At 42.2% G+C, this 24,675-nt stretch overlaps 1 non-coding gene across 1 annotated transcript; it reads right to left on the reverse strand.

Moving 5' to 3' along the window:
- Window positions 1-7,478: 7,478 nt before the first annotated feature.
- LOC120269722 lies at window positions 7,479-7,585 on the reverse strand. Its single transcript, XR_005539362.1, has one exon. It is a non-coding gene; the product is annotated as a small nucleolar RNA R71 (small nucleolar RNA).
- Between the last annotated feature and the right edge of the window lie 17,090 nt (window positions 7,586-24,675).

The following is a 24,675-nucleotide window of genomic DNA, read 5'->3' on the forward strand; positions in this document are numbered from 1 at the left end:
TAGCCGTGGGTCTCCTTCCTTCAAATCGTGGTAGATCTCCCCTTGAATGATGTTGCCTTCTTGCCTTGAGAGTCTTGAACCTTGGCCTTGAATGATCTCCTAGCTTCCTTGCCCTTCTTCTCCTTACAAAGGTCGCCCAAAGCCTCTCAAGTGGTCTCCCAAAATAAGCTCAGCAAAAAGCCCCTTTGTTCTGCCCTAAAAGTCAATATTTATACCCAACATGACATACGAGCCGTATAGGGGTTGTATGGGGTCGGATAGCACTCAAAAACCCTAGATTCGCTTTTCAAATGGGGTGCATATGGCCCCGTATAGTGGGTAGTATTGAAATCTGGACAGACAACTCCAAATCATTCCGCTGCAACAGTTCATACGGCCCCCATGCTGGGTAGTATGGGGGGTGGTATGAAATTCCTGTTTTCTTGTCTTTTCGCATAAATGATATCTTCTTATTCTCTATGGCTTCCTTATGCCCTACAAAGCAAATAGTAGATGATTAAGCGCAAAACAGGCATCAAACCTCACAAAATACATGCAAAGTGAATACGATATATATATGAAAACACCTACATTTAGACACTTATCAAATATCCCCACACTTAAGCATTTCTTGTCCCCAAGCAATCAACTCATGAAAAACAAAGAGACTGAAAAGTGGCTAAATGCATTACCTCTGGCATCAAGCAAATATAAGACTCCAAAAGCAATGGATAATGATACATAGATGTTGAGTTATAGTCAATAAGCATAATAAAAATATCCTGTCTCACCCCTTATATGTCTGTGCCGTGTAAGTGAATTTTATATCTCATTTGCCCTGATCTGGTCTAGCCTAAGCACTTCAATCAGTACAGCTCTAGATGCTAATCACTCCACTTACAAATAATACTAAGTCTTAAACTACTAAGTGCTACTTCAATGGCCAAGAATGATCCTTCTAATTCTATAACTCGAAACTAAGTGATTCAAGAGTGTTTTGAGCCAGTACCATAGCAAGGTACTGTAGCAAACACTGTAGTAAATTATTGTAGATGTTATTATTCACAACCGGGCGAAAAAGAGAATTCCAGAGAATCCACATGGGCGTGTGGAAATTATCCACGCCCATGGAGAAATTCCACAGGCCAGTGTGACAAATCCACAGGGAGTGTAGATGCCCGATTCTAGCTCTATTTAAGCTGTGATTCAGCTCCTATTTCAACATTCTTTTCTTCATTCTTTCCCAACTTTGAGAGGGGGCTGGGGCTAGAATTTTGAGAGCTATTGGCAGGGTTTTTTGAGAGTTTTTCTGGCTTCGACATCGAGCTCCACTTGGAAAAAGGTTATTGGGAGAGCTTTCGTCCATAAGACCATCGTTATGACTATCGAGGGGTTTTTTTATGGATTATTTGTTTTTACATTCGATTTCATTATTGATTGTGACTAGCTCCATGGAGAGCTAAACCCCCTAGTGGGTACTTAGATTTGTGAACCCTAGGATGTATTTGTTTCATTAAACCTTCTATTATGCTTTTATCAATTGATGTTTTATTTAAGTTCCAATCTTGAATGCTTGATTGATTGAATCCTCCCTTAGAGTGATACTAGGGTTGGTAGTCCATATTGGTAACCTTTGTGAGTGAGTGAGACACCACGAGGGTTAGACAAAACTAGATTGGAGAGGGTCGAGAGGGTGAGTCGAGAGGTGGCGGAGCATGCCCTTTGACAAGGTCCCCTTGCGTATATCCCGCAAGTGCACAGGTTTGTCGAAGTAATAATCCCGGGTGAGCATGGTCGAATCCACAGGGAGTAGGGAGTAAAGACACTTAATTCGATTCTTAGCTATGTGGAGTATCAACAATGATAAGTGTGGTAATGATTCAATTCTCAGATGGGGTACTTGGATGATGCTTCACCTAGGATAATCGCTTCAAGTGCAAGAACTCTATATTATGCTTCCTAATCAATGCAATTATAAGTCGTGGAAATCCTTACATACATAGTCCCAAATCTAAGGTCAACTATGCCTAACTCTATACATGTCCCGGAGGAGAAATTGAACAATCTCAACACCTCCCACTCGCATAGAGTTGCAATGAGCTCTAGGGATTCCAAGTGATAAATCTCTTCCTAATTATAGACCTAACCCTTTGGTCCAGGCGGAAAGTCCCTAGCCAAAATTAAGCCCTGGATACTAAGATCATCTCAACGCTTCACTCCATTGCACGCGCAACTAGGCCCCAGCGGAGGTTCATCCCTTAGACCATTCACTCTATTATGGCCACAAAGAACTCGAGGAACGGAGGTAGAATCTATCACGTCGGAGGGGAAAGGGGACGCTCCTGTACCTCTCGACTCACCCTCTCAACCCTCTCCAACCTAGCTTTGTGTAACGCTTGTAGTGTGTCACTCACTCACAAGGTTACCAAAAAGAACTCTCAACCCGAGTGTTACTCTAGGGTAAATGTTCATACAATCAAGCATTCAAAGTTGGAACTCACAATAAACATCAATTTATTGAAAGCATAATAAAGAAGTTCAATGAAGCGAATAAATCCTAGGGTTCACAATCACCCAAGTACCCACTAGGGGTTTAGCACTCCATGGAGCTAAGTACAATCAAAGAAATCGAATGTAAAAGCAATGAATCCATAAAGAAACCCCCTCGATGGTCATGTCAATGGTCTTGTGGAAAGTCCTCTACTCGTCGTCCAAGAATTCCTTCATCCGGTATAGGATACGCCTCGATCGAAGCTCCCCTACCAACCTTTTTCCTAATGGAATCACGATGTTGGAGCCATAGAACCTCTCCAAAACCTTGGCCAATAACCCTCAAAACCCTAGCCGAAGCCCTCTCGCAAGTTGGGGAAAAGATGGAGAAAAGAATACCAAAATCAGGGCTGAATCGGCTTTAAATAGGGCTGGAATCGGGCAACTCCATTGGCGTGGACGATACACGCGCCCGTGCGAAATTTCCACACGGGCGTGGATAATTTCCACATGCCCGTGTGGATTCTCTGTTTCTCTGGTTTCTATGGAATCTTGGAAGGAACAAACGTGAAGACTCAAGTGGGGCTCTAAGATACTTGAATGTGTGCCAACCTTCATGTATTCAAGCCATTACAATGTGTTGGAGGGGCACGAAGGCAGTCACATTTATGTAGCCCAACTCGTGCAATGATAGCAAGATATTTACTAATGAACCTATTTATTGAAGAAGAGACGTGATCTACGGCATAAATGTGTGCCCGTTTATGTTACCTCGATGAGAAGTGTGGAATTAGGAGTGTTTTGGTGGAGTAGTTCAGAAGGTTACTATAGCAAATCATCGTAGGAATATATTGTAGCAATTACTATTCACAACAGGCAGAAAATCAGGTTTGCAGATAATCCACACGGGTGTGTGGAAATTCCCAACACTTGTGTGGAAATTCCACAGGCTCGTGTGGAGAATCCATAGGGGCGTGTGGATGCCTGATGCTAGCCATATTTAAGCCGTGATTCATCCCGATTGTGGGATCCATCTTTCAACCTTCTCTCCAACTTTTCCATATTTTTTGAGAGGCCATCGGCTACGGTTTTGAGGGGTTTTGGCAAGTCTTTGGAGTTGTTCTATGGATTCGACACCGCGCTCTGCTTGGAAGAAGGTTATTGGGGGAACCTTCGTCAGCACCGATCTGCCGAGGTGTACCTTAGGCCGAACAAGGGGACCATTGGAGAAGATGAGGCCATTCCATAAAACCATTGACATGAATACCAAGGGTGTTATTTCTATGGATTACTTGCTTTTACATTCAATTTCATTGTTGATTGTAACTAGCTCCATGAAGAGCTATACCCCTAGTGGGTACTTGGGTTTGTGAACCCTATGATGTATTTGTCTTATTAATATTCAATTATGTTTTCCTTAATTGATGTCTTTAATTGAGTTTCAATCTTGAATGCTTGTTGCTTGATTTCTCCTTTAGAGTGACACTAGGGTTGAGAGTCTACATTTGTAACTTTTGTGAGTGAGTGACACACCATGAGGGTTAGACATTGAAAGATTAGAGAGGGTCGAGAGGGTGAGTTGAGAGATAGTAGAGCATTTCCTTTCCCCTCTGATGGAATTTATCCTACGTTGATGTTCCAAGAGTTCTTTACGGTCATAGTAGAGTGAATGGGCTAAGGGATAACCTCCACTGTGGCTTAATTGCACAGGCAACGGAGTGAAGCATTAAAGTGACTTTAGCACCTAAGGCTTAATTCCAACTTGGGATCTTTCGCCTCGACCAAAAAATTAGATCTATACATTTGGAATAGGGTTTATCACTTGGAATACCTAAAGTGTCTTGTAACTCTACACAGTGTGAGGTGTTGAGATTGATTTATTTGTCCGCCAAGACATAATGTAGAGTTAGCCACAGTTGACCTTAGGTTTGGGACAGTGTGTTTAGGGAATTCCATGACTCTTTAAGTGTCAAATACGAGATATAATAGTTGATTTTGCACTTTAAACAATTTTCCTAGGTGGAACAATATCCGAGTACCCCACTTCTGTCTATTGCCTTACCTCTCATCTATTTGTGCTCCTCTCTTTCTTGTTTCTTTTATTCTTACTTTCATTACATTTAATCAACAAAATCATTATTCTGGCTTCACTTAGTTACATAGAAATGTTGGTATTTATATTCCCTACTCCCTGTGGATACGATACCCATTCACCTGGGATTTATTACATTGACAAACCTATGCACTTGCGAGTCACACGCAAGGGGCATTGTCACTGCAGTATTGATTTCTTGAATTAGTTTGATCAATTTCTCTTCAATTCTTATAGATATGGCATGTAGGACCAAGGAAGCTACCAGCAAATGTCTACATGAGCCCTTTCCTGAGCATGAACTTATGGAGTTTGCTATTCCTGAGCATCAGGCTCGGTTTAAGGGCTATCAAAGCTCAAGTTCAGTCAATCTCGATTTACAGATGTGAGTGCACTCAAAGAGATTTGGTAAGCGATTGTGCGATACGAATGCGAAGCGTTCATTCCTTATATTGAGCATTACTTTTCTCGGGTTTTTACACTAATATGTGTGTTTTTATGTTACTTTTATGCAGGTAGGGTTGTGATGCCAAGTATGAAGGAAATAGGCCAATGTGGATCATAATGCACCAATTTTGGAGGAAATCTTGCTAAGGTTCAAACGCGAAGACATAGGTCAGGTGTGAGATGCTATAGTGTGTGCCAACCTCCTCGTATTCGAGTGGGCACATCCATTTGGAGGGGCACAAAAGCAGTCACATTCGAGCATTCGGACTTACACACATAGAACAAGAGCTCCACCAATGTGTACACCATTGAAGAAGCAAGTGATCCACGATGTGAATGTGTGCCCGTTTGCGTTACCCCGATGAAAGTATGATATTGGGAAGCTATTCAGGTCGAGTACTATAGCTGTACTGCTCACAGCAGGCCGAGAAACCAGAGAAGCAGAGAATCCACACGGGCATGTGGAAATTATCCACGCCTGTGTCGTAAATTTCGTACGGGCAAGTGGAGCATCCACGCCCATGTAGTCACCCGATTCCAGCCCTATTTAAAACTGATTTAGCCTCGATTTTTGTATTCTTTTGTCCATCTTTTCCCCAACTTGAGAGAGGGCTTCGGCTAGGATTTCGAGGGGTATTGGCTAAGGTTTTGGAGAGGTTCTACGGCTCTAACATCGTCATTCCTTAGGAAGAAGGTTGGTAGGGGAGCTTCCGTCGAGGCGTATCCTATACCGGACGAGGGAATCCTTGGACGACGAGTAGAGGACTTTCCACAAGACCATCGACACGACTATCGAGGGGGTTTCTTTATGGATTCATTGCTTTTACATTCTATTTGTTTGATTGTACTTAGCTCCATGGAGAGTTAAACCCCTAGTGGGTACTCGGGTATTGTGAACCCTAGGATGTATTTGTTTCTTTGAACCTCTTTATTATGCTTTCAATAAATTGATGTTTATTGTGAGTTCCAACCTTGAATGCCTGATTGTATGAACATTTCTCCTTGAGTGACACTAGGGTGGAGAGTTCTTGTTGGTAACCATGTGAGTGAGTGACACAGCACGAGCGTTAGACAAAGCTAGGTTGGAGAGGGTTGAGAGGGTGAGTTGAGAGGTACAGGAGCGTCGCCTTTCCCCTCCGGCATGATAGATTATACCTTCGTTCCTTGAGATCTTTGTGGCCATAATAGAGTGAATGGTCTAAGGGATGAACTTCCGCTAGGGATTAGTTGCGTGTGCAACGGAGTGAAGCGTTTAGGTGATCTTAGTATCTAGGGCTCAATTGTGGTTAGGGACCTTCCACCTGGACCAAAGGGTTAGGTCTATAATTAGGAAGAGATTTATCACTTGGAATCCCTAGAGCTCATTGCAAATCTATGCGAGTGTGAGGTGTTGAGATTGTTCGATTTCTGCTCCGGGACATGTATAGAGTTAGGCATAGTTGACCTTAGATTTGGGACTATGTAATTAAGGATTTCCATGACTCACCATTGCATTGATTAGGAAGCATAATAGGGGGTTCTTGCACTTGAAACAATTATCCTATGTGGAGCATTATCCGGGTACCACATCTTTATCGATTGCCTTACCCCCTTCTTTACTTTTGCTCTCTTACTTGTTGCTTTTACTGTTGAGAATTGAATCATTGTCACACTCATTATCATTGATCTTTTATATAGCTAAGAATTGAATTCAGTATTTTTATTCCCTACTCCCTGTGGATTCGATACCCGCTCACCCGGGATTATTACTTCGACAAACCCGTGCACTTGCGGGATATACACAAGGGACCTTGTCAAGTTTTTGGCGCCGTTGCCTGGGAAGCTAGGCATTTAGAGATACTTTGCACTTTGTTTTCTTAGCTATTTCACCACACATTCTATTTCACGTCTTCTTATTCTATCATTGTTCTAATTTTCTTTTTCTTTCTTTTTGGTGCAGCTTCAGGTTATGACCCGAGGGAATCCATCAATATTGATTGAAGGAGACCCTGAGCTTGAATGTACACTTAGAAAAAAAGGGAAAGAACCTGTGCAAGAACAGCATAATTCAGCTGATTTGGAAGGAGAGGAATCTGAAAACATGGCAGGACAGAATGAGCTATAGTGAACACTATCCGACTTTGCCAGACTTTCAGTGTTGGGGACACAATCGAGTATTGTGCGTCTCCCGATTACAGCTCAGAACTTCAAGCTAAAGCCGGCATTCATCCATATGCTGCAGCAGTCTGCACAATTTAACGGTTTGGCCGATGAGGATCCAAACAGTCAAATAGAGAGCTTTCTTGAGGTGTGCGATATGCTGAAGATAAATGGGGTGACGGATGATGCCATCAAATTGAGAGTCTTCCCATTTTCCTTGAAGGGGAGAGCGAAGCGGTGGCTACACTCATTACCTAGAGCATCAATCACTACATGGGAGGAGATGGTAGAAGCTTTTCTAGCCCATTATTTTCCTCCTGGAAAATCAACAAAGCTTAGGAATGAGATCTCGTCCTTTGTTCAGTTGGAATTGGAGTCTCTATTCGAGACATGGGAAAGGTTGAAGGAGCTCCTGAGAAAGTGTCTGCAACACGGATTCCCGGAGTGAATGATTGTTCAAACCTTTTACAATGGTTTGAACCCGAGTACAAGGCAACTCTTGGATGCGGCAGCAAGAGAACCTTAGGTAGCAAAACCCCCGATGAGGCTCGTCAATTAATTGAGGAAATAGGGTTAAATAGCTACCAATGGAATGCTAGGGAGAAGAAAAAGGTGGCCGGTCTCCATGAAATTGATGCGGTAACCTCATTGGCGGCGCAAGTAGAGAGTCTTAGTATGAAGCTAGATCTCATAGCTTCGAATAGAGTTGCGGCTGTGACCAATTGCACCGGTTGTGGTGGAGGACATGCTCCCTCCAATTGCCCGATCGTTATTGGTGATGTTTCTTCAGTGGAAAACATTGACTTTGTAGGTAATGGCATGAGACCTCAAGGGAACTCATATAGCAATACTTACAATTCAGGTTGGAAGAATCATCCCAACTTTTCATGGAGTAATCAAGGACCACAAAAGGCTATGGGGCCACCTGGTTTCCAACAACAACAACAAGCCCCTCAAGTGGAAAAAGCAATTTCGAGGCTTGGAGACCCGAATGACGGATTTAGAGAAAGCACTTGGCTAGATTTGTTCAATCTGCAAATACACGGTTTGAATCGAGCCGAGGCTACACTCGCAACCACACCGCCTCTTTGCACAACCTTGAAAATCAGGTGGGGCAAATTGCGAAGTCTCTCTCCGAAAGGCCACATGGAAGTTTACCGAGCAATATGGAAACCAACCCTAGAGAACATGTCAAGGCGATCACTTTGAGAAGTGGTTGTGAGGTTGAAGGGAGGCTTCCGAGTGAGAAGCCGAAAGAACACGCACCCGAGGTTGTAGAGGTTGAGGAGGGAGCAAAGAAAGAGAAAGAGGTGGCATCCCCACCTTTCAAGCCAAGAATCCCTTATCCCTCTAGATTGAAGAATGACCAAGGGGATGAACAGTATAAGAAGATCCTGAGTTTATTCAAGCAACTCCACATGAACATTCCTTTTGTAGGGGCATTAGCTCAAATGCCTAAGTATGCGAAGTTCATGAAAGACTTGTTGACTAACAAGAGGAAGTTGGAGGAGAGTGCTTCAGTGGTGCTAGATGCTTCATGCTCGGCGATGCTGCACAAGAAAATGCCAAACAAGAAGAAAGACCTGGGAAACTTCATCATATGGCGTAACATCGGCAACTTAGGTGAGGAAATGGCACTTGCGGATTCAGGGGCAAGTATCAACGTCATGCCATACACTTTTTTCCAAAAGCTAGGCTTGGGAGAGCCTAGGCCAACTCGGATGAGTTTACAATTGGCGGACCGAACGGTGCGACATCCGAGAGGTATAATTGAAGACGTGCTTGTCAAGGTGGACAAGTACATTTTTCCGGTTGACTTTGTAGTAGTAGACGTCGATGAGGATGCAGATGTACCCTTGATACTTGGGAGACCGTTCTTGCAGAGTTCCAAGGCATTGATTGACATGGACGGCGGAGAGCTCACATTGAGAGTTGGAGATGACAAACTCACTTACCGCCTTGCTGAAGCCATGTGGCATTCTCTCGATTTTGATGACACTTTGTATTTTCTAGATACTACTGATGAGCTTGTTAATGAATACATGTAGGAAATGTTCAACCCGGATTCATATGAAGGGTTGTTCGACCAAGAGGAAAGCAATGAAGAAGTAATGATGCTTGGGTCGACTGAAGAAGTAACATGGACCCCAGGGATATTGAAGAAGGTGCTCCGAAAAATGAAGAGGGCTAGGAGACGCCATCGAAAACGCTCCAAGATTGTTGGAGATGTACATGAACCAAGAAAGTTGGATGAACCATTGCTAGGCGATCCAAAGCCGGATAATACACCCTCTACCCTTAAGAGACTTTGCTCATCATGCTTTCAAGTCATGGGTAAGAGGGCGAATTTCATTCCTGAACCCCCGTGAGGTAAGACAAGATACGTCAAGCTACGTGACGTTAAACAAGCGCTTCTTGGGAGGCAACCCAAGCAATTACTATTTTCCTAGTTTTTTTTTAGTTTAGTGTTTGCATGAATAAATAGTTAAGTGTTGGTGTCTTAATCTATTAGATGCTTGTGCTGAGATTTCCTTGTGAACTTTGAATTTTAATCGTTTGTTTTCATGTAGAATTGGCGAAGTTTGGTCGTTTGAGCTCTATTTCATATTTTTCACTAGTAAAATTTGCATAATAGGGCAGGCTCTGAGTGTGCAATCATGTTCAGAAATTTTCTACAGAGCCTGCAGATTTTTCTAAGTCATCCAGAGAAAACACACGGGCGTGTGGAATTTCTACACGCCCATGGGGATTGCACTGTGAGCTCATACAAAGAAGGAACAGGGGCGTGCGGCTACCCCTGTGAACGACCATGTGACTATCACACGCCCGTGGGTAATTTCCGCACGGGCGTGTTGATTCCTGCAGAGTTGGGCAGATTTTTCACGAGAGCACACAGGGGCGTGGACTCGCCCTTGTGAGCAACCTTGTGAACCATGAACCGGCGTGGGTAATTTCAACACGCCCATGTGAAACTCTGCAGAGGAGTTCTCTCCATCCCGAGAAAACACAGGGGCGTGCATTTGCCCCTTTGAATTGGGCATGTGAATGTCCACGGCCGTGTGGAATTTCCGCACGGGCGTGTATAACACTTGGTATTTTTCTCAGATGTCCAGAGAAGCCACAGTGGCGTGTGTCTTCCCCTGTGGGTCGGATGCACGGGCGTGGGTATTTTCCACACGCCCGTCCGAGAGCGGTCATAGTTAAAGGAGTGCTTTCTGAGAAAGCACAGGGACGTGTGTACGCCCCTGTGGTGCTCTTGAAGTGAGGCGCACGAGTGTGGGGAATTTCCACACGCCCGTGTGGATGCATAGAATTCCAAGAGACACGATTTCTTCCTTACAAAGCTTGTGATCCGTCTCATTCTTCATTTCCAGTCACCTGAAAACTACTTCTAATCATCTGTCCGACCGCTCATAGTTGTTTTGGAGGATTTTGCTTCACATATCATACCGATTTTTAGAGTTTTCACCACATTTCTTCGGTAACCTTTTTATCCTCTGTTCTTCGCCAACTCTTGTTTTTCACAGATTAAATATCTTTAATTGCGAATTTCCATGCATGGTGTATGTTTAGGAAGCATTTAGAAGTGGTTTTAAATTGAATTTTTGAGAGTTGTTGTGCACCCGTGCGGGAGTTTCACGCCCTGCAAATCCACACGGGCGTGGGTAATTTCCATAAGCGGGTGTGGAATTCTGCAGTATATTGCTTTTGAGATTCTTTTATCATTTTCTTATTTTGTACTATAGATATGGCACCTCGCGTGAAGAAAAATGAAGTTAAGCGTCTCATACTCACACCACCCGAGCCATTACACATGGACTTCTCAAACCCCGAGCAACAAGCTCTATTTGAGAAACTTTCAGTACTCGGGTTTGGTCAGACTTGTTTCACGGATTTGCAAGTACTGAAAGATATTCAGCAGGGTGACAAGCTAGCTAATGAAATTGATGAGATGCTAGCAGTGGGAAGCTGGAGGAGGCTATTGGCAATCAGTGAGCCAGCTTACCGTGTATTGACGCTTGAGGTTTTAGCGTCTTTTGAGTTTCGTTTGATGCACTGGAGATTTGACACCACGGAGGTGATACAGTTTCAGCATTCGGATATCCATTCTCCATGAGTGTCACTGAGTTCTTGATTCAGATAGGCCTATACGATGTCGCTTACAGAGGTACAGTGGAGTATGGACGATTACCGACAGATTTTCCAGTATCAGTGACTCCATATCATGCGTATAGGATTTTTTGTAGCCATGGGGAGTATGAACTGGGGTTGTTGAAGGCCTCTAGCTTATCCTGGTTCAGCTACAGATATTTGCATATAGTTATCAGCAGGTCCGTGATAGGTCGAGCAGATAACACAGCTGCTTTGACCAAGCTGGATTTGCTCTTTTTATACTCCATGGCCCGCAATATACCACTTCACTTGGGGTGCATACTAGCGAATATTTTGCAGTACTAGGGTCATTCGACGAGAGTGAGTTGATTATTTGCTGGCCCCTATATCACCAGACTTATTTTGGAAATGGGTTTGGGTGACGCCTTACGTGGTGCTGAGAGGACAGTATGCCTACTCCTCTTGCATTTGATACGATCAGGATGATGGGGTTGGTACGGAGGTTTGTGCCAAGAGTCTATATTCTTGCTACAACTACTGCAGATAGCACCAGGAGCGAAGGAGATACTGCGGGGGGTGTCCAGCAGATTCCCACACCTTCTGTAGCACTGGGTACTCGAGCTTATGATCGTATTGAGAGGCTGGAGACCGATGTGAGAGAGATTCGGACTTAGGTAGCGGAGCTCCGGGCTATGCAGTCGGCTCAGTACACAGATATTATGGCCCGGTTCAACTTTCTATGAGATCTACTGAGATCCAGACTCTCAATTCCTCCAGCATCCTCATCCCTACCCCGGCCCCGGTAGACCCACTATGTGCTTCACTAGCAGCAGCAGCAGCACTGGCGTCTTATCGCGACACCGACATTTGACTCTTTCTTTCTTTTACTTTCTTTGCATTTTATTTTAGACTTGTTTACTCAGAAAGGTTTCTCCTTTTGAGTTTATGTTCATTTTGCATCATCGAGTTGTAGTCATTGCTTTATCTCTCATATTCACTCGATTTATTTTGTTTTTATTGACCTTCACTGAACCACCTCGTGTATGCGTGCAGATGGTCTTGTCTTCTTGGGAATTGAGACTTTGTCATGGGCACGGCCAATGTGCTTCGGCACTTGCCCTTGTGAGCTTCACAACCCGTCGGAACACTACTCCCATGGAATTAGCTTCATCAAACGCAACACTAGGAGTCAGGGGATATTGTATTGATTGCTTCCCCACATTTGCTTTTGAAGGATGTATATTTTGAGTGAGCTTGCATGTGTACATTGAGGACAATGTACAACTTAAGTGTGGGGGTGGGGGAGTTTCATAGTGCACACATCTTTTTCTATTGTTCTTGATTGTCATATGCTCACATAGCCAATGGCGGTTCACCTTAGTTGCAAGTATTGTATTATTGAGTTTAGGAGAAATTCTAACATTGAATGTTTTCATGCTCTAGTTCTTGCTTGAATTTTTAGGAATTTTTGCCCGATTTACACTTAGTGCACTACTCACTTTTTGAACTCTATTGGAAACTCATGTTTCGATGTTAAAGGGACTAGTTAGGTTTATTTTCTTGAGCTAAATTCTAAAAAAAAATGATGAAAATGAAAAGAAGGAACAAAATAGTTTTATTGTTTATTTGTGTTTGTTGGGTGGAAAGAGCTACCACCTATGAAGTATGAAGCTACTCTCATAAGTCGGATACTAGTTATGCCCTAATGAGAGAAAGAGCTATCTCATAGGATGAGTGAAAGCTACCACTCCGGTAGAAAGAGCTACTACCTCGAAAGTGTGAAATCCACCTTTGCGGCCGCTTTGGAAAGGGCTACCTTAGAGGATGTGTGAAGCTACTACCATCTTTGAAATTGTTGTCACTTTTGTAGATAAATAAGTCCCTTGTACTTAGAACTTTGAGGATTATACCTTGGGTTATTTTTGAGTGAATTCACACACGTACACGATTTCGGGTTTTGTTTCCCTTTTGATTCAAGTTTTTAGCTAGAGCATTGATTTTTCGTATTTAGTGTTGAAATTTCCCTCACTTCTAAAATGCTCTCTTTGTATATTTTGGTGAACATAAGGCCAAGCACTTTCAATATTTTTTTCATTGATGCACATAACATTTTAATTTTTTTTGCTTGAGGACAAGCAAAAGCTTAAGTGTGAGGGAGTTTGATAAGTGCTTGTGCGATACGAATGCGAAGCGTTCATTCCTTATGTCGAGCATTACTTTTCTCGGGTTTTTACACTAATATGTGTGTTTTTATGTTACTTTTATGCAGGTAGGGTTGTGAGGCCGAGTATGAAGGAAATAGGCCAATGTGGATCATAATGCACCAATTTTGGAGGAAATCTTGCTAAGGTTCAAACCCGAAGACATAGGTCAGGTGTGAGATGCTAGAGTGTGTGCCAACCTCCTCGTATTAGAGTGGCCACATCCATTTGGAGGGGCACAAAGACAGTCACATTCGAACATTCCAACTTATGCACATAGAACAAGAGCTCCACCAACGTGTACACCATTGAAGAAGCAAGTGATCCACGATGTGAACGTGTGCCTGTTTGCGTTACCCCGATGAAAGTATGGAATTGGGAAGCTATTCAGGTCGAATACTATAGCATCACTGCTCACAGCCGGCCCAGAAACCAGAGAAATAGAGAATCCACACAGGCGTGTGGAAATTATCCACGCCCGTGTGGTAATTCTGCTCGGGCACATGGAGCATCCACGCCCGTGTAGTCGCTCGATTCCAGCCCTATTTAAAGCCGATTTAGCCCCTATTTTTGTATTCTTTTCTCCATCTTTTCCCAAACTTGAGAGAGGGATTCAGCTAGGGTTTGAAGGGGTATTGCCCAAGGTTTTGGAGAGGTTCTATGGCTCCAACATCGTCATTCCTTAGGAAGAAGGTTGGTAGGGGAGCTTCCGTCGAGGCGTATCCTATACTGGACGAGGAAATCCTTGGACGAAGAGTAGAGGACTTTCCACAAGACCATCGACACGATTATCGAGGGGGTTTCTTTATGGATTCATTTCTTTTACATTCTATTTCTTTGATTGTACTTAGCTCCATGGAGAGCTAAACCCCTACTGGTTACTCGGGTATTGTGAACCCTAGGATGTATTTGTTTCTTTTAACCTCTATATTATGCTTTCAATAAATTGATATTTATTGTGAGTTCCAACCTTGAACGCTTGATTGTATGAACATTTCCCCTAGAGTGACACTAGGGTTGAGAGTTCTTATTGGTAACCTTGTGAGTGAGTGACACACCACGAGCGTTAGACAAAGCTAGGTTGGAGAGGGTTGAGAGGGTGAGTCGAGAGGTACAGGAGCGTCCCCTTTCCCCTCCGGCGTGATAGATTCTACCTCCGTTTCTCGAGTTCTTTGCGGCCATAATAGAGTGAATGGTTTAAGGGATGAACCTCCGCTGGGGCTTAGTTGCGCGTGCAACGAAGTGAAACGTTGAGGTGATCTTAGTATCTAGGGCTCAATTGTGGTTAGGGACCTTCCACCTGGACCAAAGGGTTAGGTATATAATTAGGAAGAGATTTATCACTTGGAATCCCTAGAGCTCATTGCAACTCTATGCAAGTGTGAGGTGTTGAGATTGTTCAATTTCTCCTTCAGGACATTTATAGAGTTATTGCATTGATTAGGAAGCATAATAGAGGGTTCTTGCACTTGAAACAATTATCCTAGGTGGAGCATTATCCAGGTACCCCATTTTTATCGATTGCCTTACCCCCTTCTTTACTTTTGTTCTCTTACTTGTTGCTTTTACTGTTGAGAATTGAATTATTGTCACACTCATTATCATTGATCTTTTACATAGATAAGAATCGAATTAAGTATTTTTATTCCCTACTCCCTGTGGATTCGATACCCGCTCACCCGGGATTATTACTTCCACAAACCCGTGCACTTGCGGGATATACGCAAGGGGACCTTGTCAAGATTCAGTTGCGGGACGAGATGGCTGATGAGGTTAAGGAGTCGTTGTCCATTGGTAGTTAGAGGCTTTTATTGTCGATTTGAGAGCCGGCTATTCGCATGTTGACTTTGGAGGTATTGACATCATTCGATTTTGATTGCTCCTATTTAAGTTCGAGAGCATTGACACCATCTAATTCAGAGCCTTTGGATAATATCACAGTATGAGCGTCACACATTTTTTACTCCGATTGGGCCTTTATGATGAGGGGTTTGTTAATACAGAAGAATATGAGCAGTTGCTGACAGATTATCCAGGCAGTCTGACAGCACAGCGTACCTACACGGTATTGTGTGGACAGGTCCAGTATGAGCCAAGAGTCTTGAAGGCAACATTTCTTCACTAACTCGCTTACCGATACGGTCATGACGTCCTGAGCAGATTAGTGAATGGTCGCGGTGACAGTACTGGAGTTTTGAGTAGGCAGGAGATATTATACTTATACTCCATGGTATAGAATAAGCCGTTACATTTAGGACACATTCTGGCCGAGTATCTGTGACACAAGGGGTAGTATGCGAGAGTTGGGTTTACTAAATGCTATCAGAGTGGCCGAGAAGACGATAGTAGCATCTCCCCTCAGCTTTGAGACCATGCGGTTGATGGGATGAGACACCGTTATAGGGATGAAGTTTATGTGATGATCATGGCCCCCACTTGAGACAGCCGAGGGAGGGGGACGCAACATGAGGGTCATACCCGAGGGGGAGTTGTGTTTATTAAATGCTATCAGAGGGGCCAAGAAGATGATAGAGCCATCTCCCCTCAGCTTCGAGACCATGCGGTTGATGGGATAAGACACCGTTACAGGGATGCAGTTTATGTGATGATCATGCCCCCACTTGAGATAGCCGAGGGGGAGGGGGACGCAACATGAGGGTCATAGCCTGTTCCTGAGCCACAGCAAGATGGAGATTGAGGCACCACCTATAGCACAGGAGCCACCTCTAGTGTGCGTGTTTTCTCCACCTTGAGGCTAGGATCATTTTGAGAGGCTCTAGAGTATGGTTGGGTGTTACGGGTAGGGATAGTTAAGGTTCACGCTACAGAGGCTGTGATAAATGCTTGTGTGTTAAGAATGCAAAGTGTTTTTTCTTTACAATGAGCATTACTTTTATCAAATTTAAGTGCTAATACATGCGTATTTGTGTTCTTTTGCGCATGTATGGTTATGAAGCTGTGTTTTGAGAAAAGAAGCCATAAATAGATCATGAATTAACTATTTGGTGAAATCTTGGAAGGAACAAATGCGAAGACACAAGTGGGGCTCTAAGATACTGGAATGTGTGCCAAGCTCCATGTATTCAAGCCATTACTATGAGTTGGAGGGCACAAAGGTGGTCACATTTGCGTATCCTGACTTGTGTACTGATAGAAAGATTTTCACCAATGAGGCTTTTGATTGAAGAAGAGTTGTGATCTACAACATAAACGTGTGTCCGTTTATGTTACCTCAGTGAAAAGTGTGGAATTGGGAGTGTTTCGATGGAGTACTATAGCAGGTTATTGTAGCAAATCACTTTCACAAGTTACTGTGGAAGTTACTGTCCACAGGCGGCCAAAAATCAGATTTCCTGAGAATCCACATGGGCGTGTGGAAATTATCCATGCCTGTGTGGAAATTCCACATGCCCATGTGGAAGATCCATAGGGGCGTATGGATGCCCGATTCCAACCCTACTTAAGTCGTGATTCAGCCCGATTTTGGGAATCTTCTTTCCTCCTTCTCTCCAACTTTTTTCCATCTTTTGAAAGGCCATTGGCTAGGGTTTTGAGAGGCTTTTGGCATGTCTTTGTAGTGGTTCTCCGGATTTAGCACTGCGCTTCGGTTGGAAGAAGGTTATTGGGGGAGCTTTCGTAGGCATTGATCCGACGAGATATGCCCTAGGCCGGATAAGGGCACCTTTGGAGAATATGATGCTACTCCACAAGACCATCGACATGAATACCAAGTAGGATTTCCTATGGATTGCTTATCTTTACTTTCGATTTCATTGTTAATTGAATTGTGCTCCATGGAGAGCTAAACCCCCTAGTTGGTACTTGGATTTTGTAAACCCTAGGATGTTATTATTTCTTTGACTTTCCATTGTGATTTCCTTAATTGATGCTTTTATTTGAGTTCCAATCTTGAATGCTTATTGAATGATTTCTCCGTTAGAGTGACACTAGGATTGAGAGTCAATATTGGTAATCTTTGTAGATTGCTGACATACCATGAGGGTTAAACAAAGCTAGATTAGAGAGGGTTGAGAGGGTGAGTCGAGAGGCAGTGGAGCGTCCCCTTTCCACTATGGTGTGATTTATCCTACCTCAATTTCCTAGAGTTCTTTGTGGTTACAATAGAGTGGAGTGCTAAGTGATGAACTCCGCAGGGTCTTAGTCGCGTGAGTAATATAGTGAAGCATTGAAGTGACCTTAGTATCTAGGTCTTAATTGTAATTAGTGGTCTTTTGCCTAGACCAAAGTATTAGATCTGCACATAGGAATAGGGTTTATCACTTGGAATCCCTAGAACTCCATGCAACTTTATGCAGTGTGAGGTGTTGAGACTGAGCAATTTCTCTACTGGGACACAGTATAAGGTTAGTGACAGTTGACCTTAGGTTTGGGACCTTGTTCTATAGGATTTTCACGACTCGTTAAACATTAATTAGGAAGTATAATTGCAGGTCTTGCACTTGAAGCATAAATCTTAGTGGGAGCATTGTTTGAGTATCCCATTTCTATCGATTGGCTTACCTCTCACTTACTTGTACCTCTCATTCCTGTTACTTTTAATTCTGTTTACATCATATCTTATCAACACAATCATCATTCATCTTCACTTGCTTAAGTAGCAATTTAGGTATTTTGATTCCCTACTCTATATAGATATGATACCCCACTCACTTGGGATTTATTACTTTGACAAACCCGTGCATTTGCGTGTCACACGCAAGGAGCGTTGTCAGGCTGCAAACTATATAGAGGTGATGCCGCATCTTAACAGACTACAACAACTACTAGAGTAAGACGCAGCAGCACCCTTTATCATGAGACCCAGAGCTTCTCTAACATGACCGAATATGCGTGTAAACCACAAGTGCACGGGTGTCAAAGTAATAATACCCAGGTGAGAGGGTAGTCGAATCCACAAGGAATAGTGCTTAGAAGCATCAAGATTGCTATTTAACTATAATGAAAATATGTTGATAGTGATGTGAAAACAAACTCAATGTAAATGAAAATAAGAAAACATAAAGGAGGCACAAGTAAAAGATAAGGGAGGCAATGGACGATAAATGGGGTACCCGGATATTGTTCCGTATAGGACAATTGTTTCAAGTGCAAAAACCCTCTATTATGCTTCCTAAGTAATGTATTAATGAGTCGTGGAGATCCTTCAATACAGGGTCCCAAATCTAAGGTCAACCATGCCTAACCCTATACATGTCCCGGAGGAGAAATTGAACAATTTCTCAACCTCACACTCGTACAGAATTGCAATGAGTTCAAGGGATTCCATGTGATAAATCCTCTTCCTATATGTAGACCTAACCCTTTGATCTATGCGGAAGGTCCCTAGCCACAATTAAGCCCTAGATGCTAAAATCACTTCAACGCTTCACTCCATTGCACTCACAACTAAGCCCAGCGGAAGGTCATCCCTTAGCCCATTCACTCTAGTATAACCGCAAAGAACTCGAGGAATTGGAGGTAGAATAAATCACACCGGAGGGAATAGGGGATGCTCCGCTACCTCTCGACTCACCCTCTCAACCCTCTCCAATCTAGCTTTGTCTAACTCTCGTGTGTGTCACTCACTCATAAGAGTTACCAACAAGAACTCTTAACCATAGTGTCACTCTAAGGGAGTATTCACTCAATCAATCATACAAGATTGGAACTCAATTAAAGCATCAATTAATTGAAAGCATAATAAAAATGTTCAATGAAACAAATACATACTAGGGTTCACAAATATCCAAGTACCCACTAGGTGTTTAGCTCTCCATGGAGTAACATACAATAGATAATGAAATCAAAAGCAAAGAGATGCAATCCATGAATGAAAACCCCCTTGTGTTCGTGTTGAAGGTCTTGTGGATCGGTCGCCTCTTCTTCAAAGGTCCCCTCGTCAAACCTAGGGCACACCTCATCGGATCGGTGAATACAAAAGCTCCCCCAAGAGCTCTCTTCTTAAGGAAACGCACTATCGAAGTCCGTCAAACCTCTCCATAGCCTTACTAAAGCCTCTCCAAACCCTAGCCGTTGGCGCCTCCAAAGATGGGGAAATGTGGAAGAAACAATAGGGGAAAAGATGAAGAAATCAGGGCTAAATCATGGCTTTTAAAAGGCTTGAATCGGGCATCCACACGGCCCTATAGATGTTCCACACGCCCCTGTGGAATTTCCATGCGGGCATGTGGAATTTCCACACGATCGTGTGGATTCTCTGAATTTTTTATTTTATGCGGGCTGTGAACAGTAACTGCTACATTGAATTGCTACATTATTTTCCTACCGGAACCTGCTACAGTACTCCACCAAAAACACTCCCGAATCCACTTTTCATCGAGGCAACATAAACGGGCACACGTTTATGACATAGATCATGTCTCTTCTTCAATAACGGGTTCATTTGTAAAGATCTTACTATCAATGCACAAGTCGGGATACGTAAATGTGACTGCCCTTGTGCCCCTCTAAATCATTGTAATTACTTGAATACATGGTGGTTGGCACATATTCACGTATCTTTGAGCCCAACTTGTGTCTTCGTGCTTGTTCCTTCCAAGATTTCATCAAATAGTGCATTCGTGATCTACTTTTGGCTTCTTTTTTTTAAAACATAGCTTCACAACCCTACCTGCGCAAAAGAGCACAAATACACATGCATTAGCGCTTAAACCTGATAAAACTACTGCTCATTGTAAGGAAAGAACACTTCACATTCTTAACACGCAAGTACTTATCATCCTCTGACTCCTCTAGCATCACCGATAGCATCGCCAGCCCTAACAACGCCAGCATCGTCATCAACAAAAGTAGCAGATCCACTTGCATAGTAGTACATCAACGCTTGAGCCATCTTTTATCTTTCTTTGTTTCTTGTGTTTTTCGTATTTTATTTCTATATTATTTTGGACTTGTACTACTCAGAAAGGATTCTTCCTCTAGGTTTATCTTTTATTTTAAGTTTTTCGAGTTGAATTTCATTTTCATATCTTTATAGACTCAAGTTTATTTTGTTTTTGTTGAGCTTCACTGAACCCCTTTGTATATACGTGCACATGGTCTTGTGAGTCTGTTATTTGAGGATTAGTCATGGGCAAGGTCAATGTGACATTCACATGGTCGTGTGTGCTTCACAACCCATTGGAACTCAACTCTCAATAAATATAGCTCCATCAAATATACTATTAGGAGTTCAGGGGAGTATTGTTTCAATTGCCCATCTTCACATATATGGTTTGATTGCTTTTTATTTTATTATGCTTGCATGTATACATTGAGGGCAATGTACAACTTAAGTGTGTGTGTGTGTGTGTGTGTGTTGGGGGGGTGGGGGGTATGGAGTTCACATTACATATGATCTTTAATTATGCTTTCATTGTTTATGCTTATGTAGCCAATGGCGGTTCACTTTAGTTACAATGTCTGTATTCTTAAGTTCAGGAAAAATTTTAACATTGAATGTTCTCATGCTCTAGTTTGCTTGAATTTTTAGGTATTTTTGATCGATTGACACTTGTTTCACTACTCACTCATTAAAACTTGTCAAAACTCAAGTTCAATGTTTAAGGGACTAAATTAGTTTGTTTCTTGTTCTAATTTCATTAAAAAAAAAAGAAGTTTTGGGGGTGGAAAGGGCTACGACCTATAAAGTATGAATCTAGTCTCATAAGTTGGATACTAGTTATGCCATAATGAGAGAAAGAGCTATCTTATGGGATTAGTGAAAGCTACCACCCCGGTAGAAAGAGCTACCACCTCAAAAGTGTGAAACCCACCTTAGCGGCCACTTAGGAAAGGCTATCTTAGATGATGTGTGAAGCTACTACCTTTACTTTCCTTTTTGTAAATAAATAAGTCCCTCTTATTTAGAGCTTTGAGGAGTATACGTTGAATTGTCTTGAGTGAGTTTAGACACAGTTACACGATATCGGGTTGTTGTCCTTTTTTGATTCAAGTTTTTAGCAAGAGCATTGATTTTTCTTAGTCGGTGTTGAAATTTTTTTTTCACTTGTAGAATGCTTCCCTTGCATGCTTTTCATAACCTTAAGGCCAAGCACTTCCAGTTTTCCTTCTTATATGCTTTAATGTTTTATTTTTACTTGAGGACAAGCAAAAGCTTAAGTGTGTTAGAGTTTGATAAGTGCTTGTGCATAAGTAATACAAAGTATTCTTTTTCTTACATTCAGCGTTACTTTTCTTAGATTTTATCACTTATTCTTGTGTATATGTGTTTGTTTGTGCGTTTAGAGTTGTGGAGATAATTGTGGAAGAAAGGAACCAAAAGTAGATCGTGGATGCAGTTTTCGATGAAGTTCTTTGATTGAACAAACGTGAAGACACAAGTTGTGCTCAATGACATTTGGGTGTGTGCCAACCTCCACTGTGTTCAAGAAATAATACAAATTGGAGGGGCACAAAGGCATTCATACTCATGTGTTCTGGCTTGTGTAATACAAGCAAGATCTTCGTTAATGTAATTTCATTGAAGAAGCAACGCGATCTACAACTTGGATGTGTGCCCATTCATGTGGCCTTGATGAAAAGTGTTGATTCCGGAGTATTTTGGTGAAATATTGTAGCAGTTTATTACAGCAAAGTTGGCTAGAAAAAGTACTGTAGAAGTTATTGTTCACAGCTCGTAGGAAATCGACTTCTAGAAATTCGCACAGGCGTGTGGAAATTCCACATGCACGTGTGGATGCCCGATTCTAGCTCCTATAAAAGCCGTGATTTCAGACGTTTTAAGGGATCTTTTTCTCATCTTTTCCCAATCTTTGGAGGTGCACACGGCCAGGGTACAGAAAGGCTTTGACTAGATCTTTGGAGTGGTTCTACGGCCTTTAACACCACATTTGTTCGGAAAATAGTTATTGGGGGAGCTTTCATCAGCATCGATTCGTTGAGATGTGCCCTAGGCATGACGAGGGAACCCTTATGGAGGATGAGGCAACTCAACAAGACCATCAATACGGACTAAGAGGGGATTTTACTTATGAATTCCATGCTTTTACAATCAATTTCATTATTGATTGTATCTTGCTTCATGGAGAGCTAAACTCCTAGTGGGTGCTTGGACTTGTAAACCTTAGGATAATTTTGTTTCATTGATCTTTCATTATGTTTTTTTATTTGATTTTTTAATTGAGTTTCAACCTTGAATGCTTGTTCAATTGATTTTCCCTTAGAGTGACAATAGGGTTGAGAATTTATTTTGGTAATCCTTGTGGATAAGTGACACACAATGAGTGTTAGACAAAGCTAGGTTGGAGAGGATCGAGAGGGTGAGTCAAGAGATAGCGAAACGTCCCCTTTCCCTTCTGATGTAATTTATCCTACCTCCACATTTCAAGTGTTCTTTGGTGTCACAATAGAGTAAAGTGCTAAGAGACAAACTCCACTTGGGCTTAGTTGCGTGAGCAACGGAGTAAAGTGTTGAAGTAATCGTTAGTGCTGGAGCTTAATTGTGACTAGGAGTCTTTCACTTGGACCAAAGGGTTAGATCTGTATTAGGGAATAGGGTTTATCACTTGGAATCCCTAAACCTTCATGCAACTCCACAAAGTGCAAGGTGTCGTGAGTATCCTTTTTCGATGGGGCATAGTGTGAGGGTTAGTCAGGTTTACCTTAAGTTTGGGATCGTGTATCTTAGGATTTTCATGACTCATTAGACATCATATAGGAGACATAATGATTGATCCTACACTTGAAACAATAGTCCTAGGATAAGCAATGCCTGGGTGCCCGATTTTCTATCGATTGCCTCTCTAGTTATTCTAGTGTGTCTCTTTCTTCTTTACTTTATTTCTATTTGTATTGATATTGTTCACACTACTCTTAAATCATCTTCACTATAGCTAAATAGCACTACTTGTGTTTCTGAGCACTATTCCATATGGATACGACTATCCACTCACTAGGGTACTTTATTATTTTGACAACCCATGCACTTGCGGTATGCACACGCAAGGGGTGTGTCAAATATCCATACAAGCAAGTTCATCCCAAGGTTCACCAGATACCTGGTGACCTTGGAAGTCTAGTTCAACATGAATAAAAAAGAGATCTCAATATATAAAGTGAGTATGAGCAAAGTTATAGACAAAATCCCTTATATGTGTTGACTACTAGGTAGTGATGTGAATCTGGTGGAATGACACTAACGAACTCCTAGATGATCTCCTTGATAGCACCCTTCTTCTCACCTTTGATCTTACTCCTCATATCTGCCTTCTCGAGCCAGTTGAAGCCCTAGATGATGATGGTGGAGAAAAGGTGACCAAAGACCCTTCAATGATGTCTTAACCCCTCTTTAAAGACATTCTTTGGTTAGTCTCACGGCCTTGTTCATGGGCGTGAAGGAACCTGTAAAAGCTTAGGGATATTACTAAAAATTCTGTAAAGTTCTTCAGCCAGATCACAGGCATCTTCACAGCCATCAAAAAACCAATCAACAAAACCTAAGGCTTTACCATTTCCAAACTCCTTTGTGTGATAATGCTTGTTACAATGTTGTTACAGTGCTTGAGGCCCTAAAACGTAGTTTTTGGTGTAGATTTCTTCTCGAATGCATTCTTGTGCTCATCTAGGCTTCTTCTGAGCCTCTAAAAAAAATATAAATGATTAAACCACACAAAGGGCATCGATTCATCCTAATACACATAAATAGTCATAAACACATATGTATAAAATACATACATTTAGATGTTTATCAATGAGGCTTAAAGATAAAAAGGACATCCCCTCTCACACAATGCCTTGCATCTTTTCTGTTGGGCTTAAAGTTCATTTCATACGTTGTTCATGTAAAATTCCTCATTGAATTCTGAATACCTAGATCTAATAAGACCCAACTCATCATCATCTATTGAGGAGCATGAATTCAACTCCTCAGGGCTCCCATATTCGGAGTCAACCTCATTTTCATCCTCTCGTCTTGGAGGTTCTCTATCCACAATCACCAGAGCCCCTTAGTACTTCATTATTATTGATAAGTGCTTGTGCGATATGAATGCGAAGCGTTCTTTCCTTATGTTGAGCATTACTTTTCTTGGGTTTTTACACTAATATGTGTGTTTTTATGTTACTTCTATGCAGGTTGGGTTGTGAAACCAATTATGAAGGAAAGAAGCCAATGTGGATCACAATACACCAATTTTGGAGGAAATCTTGCTAAAGTTCAAACGCGAAGATATGAGTCGGGTGCGAGATGGTAGA

The sequence above is a fragment of the Dioscorea cayenensis genome, chromosome 9 (assembly GCF_009730915.1).
Source record: "Dioscorea cayenensis subsp. rotundata cultivar TDr96_F1 chromosome 9, TDr96_F1_v2_PseudoChromosome.rev07_lg8_w22 25.fasta, whole genome shotgun sequence".
NCBI lineage: Eukaryota > Viridiplantae > Streptophyta > Magnoliopsida > Dioscoreales > Dioscoreaceae > Dioscorea > Dioscorea cayenensis.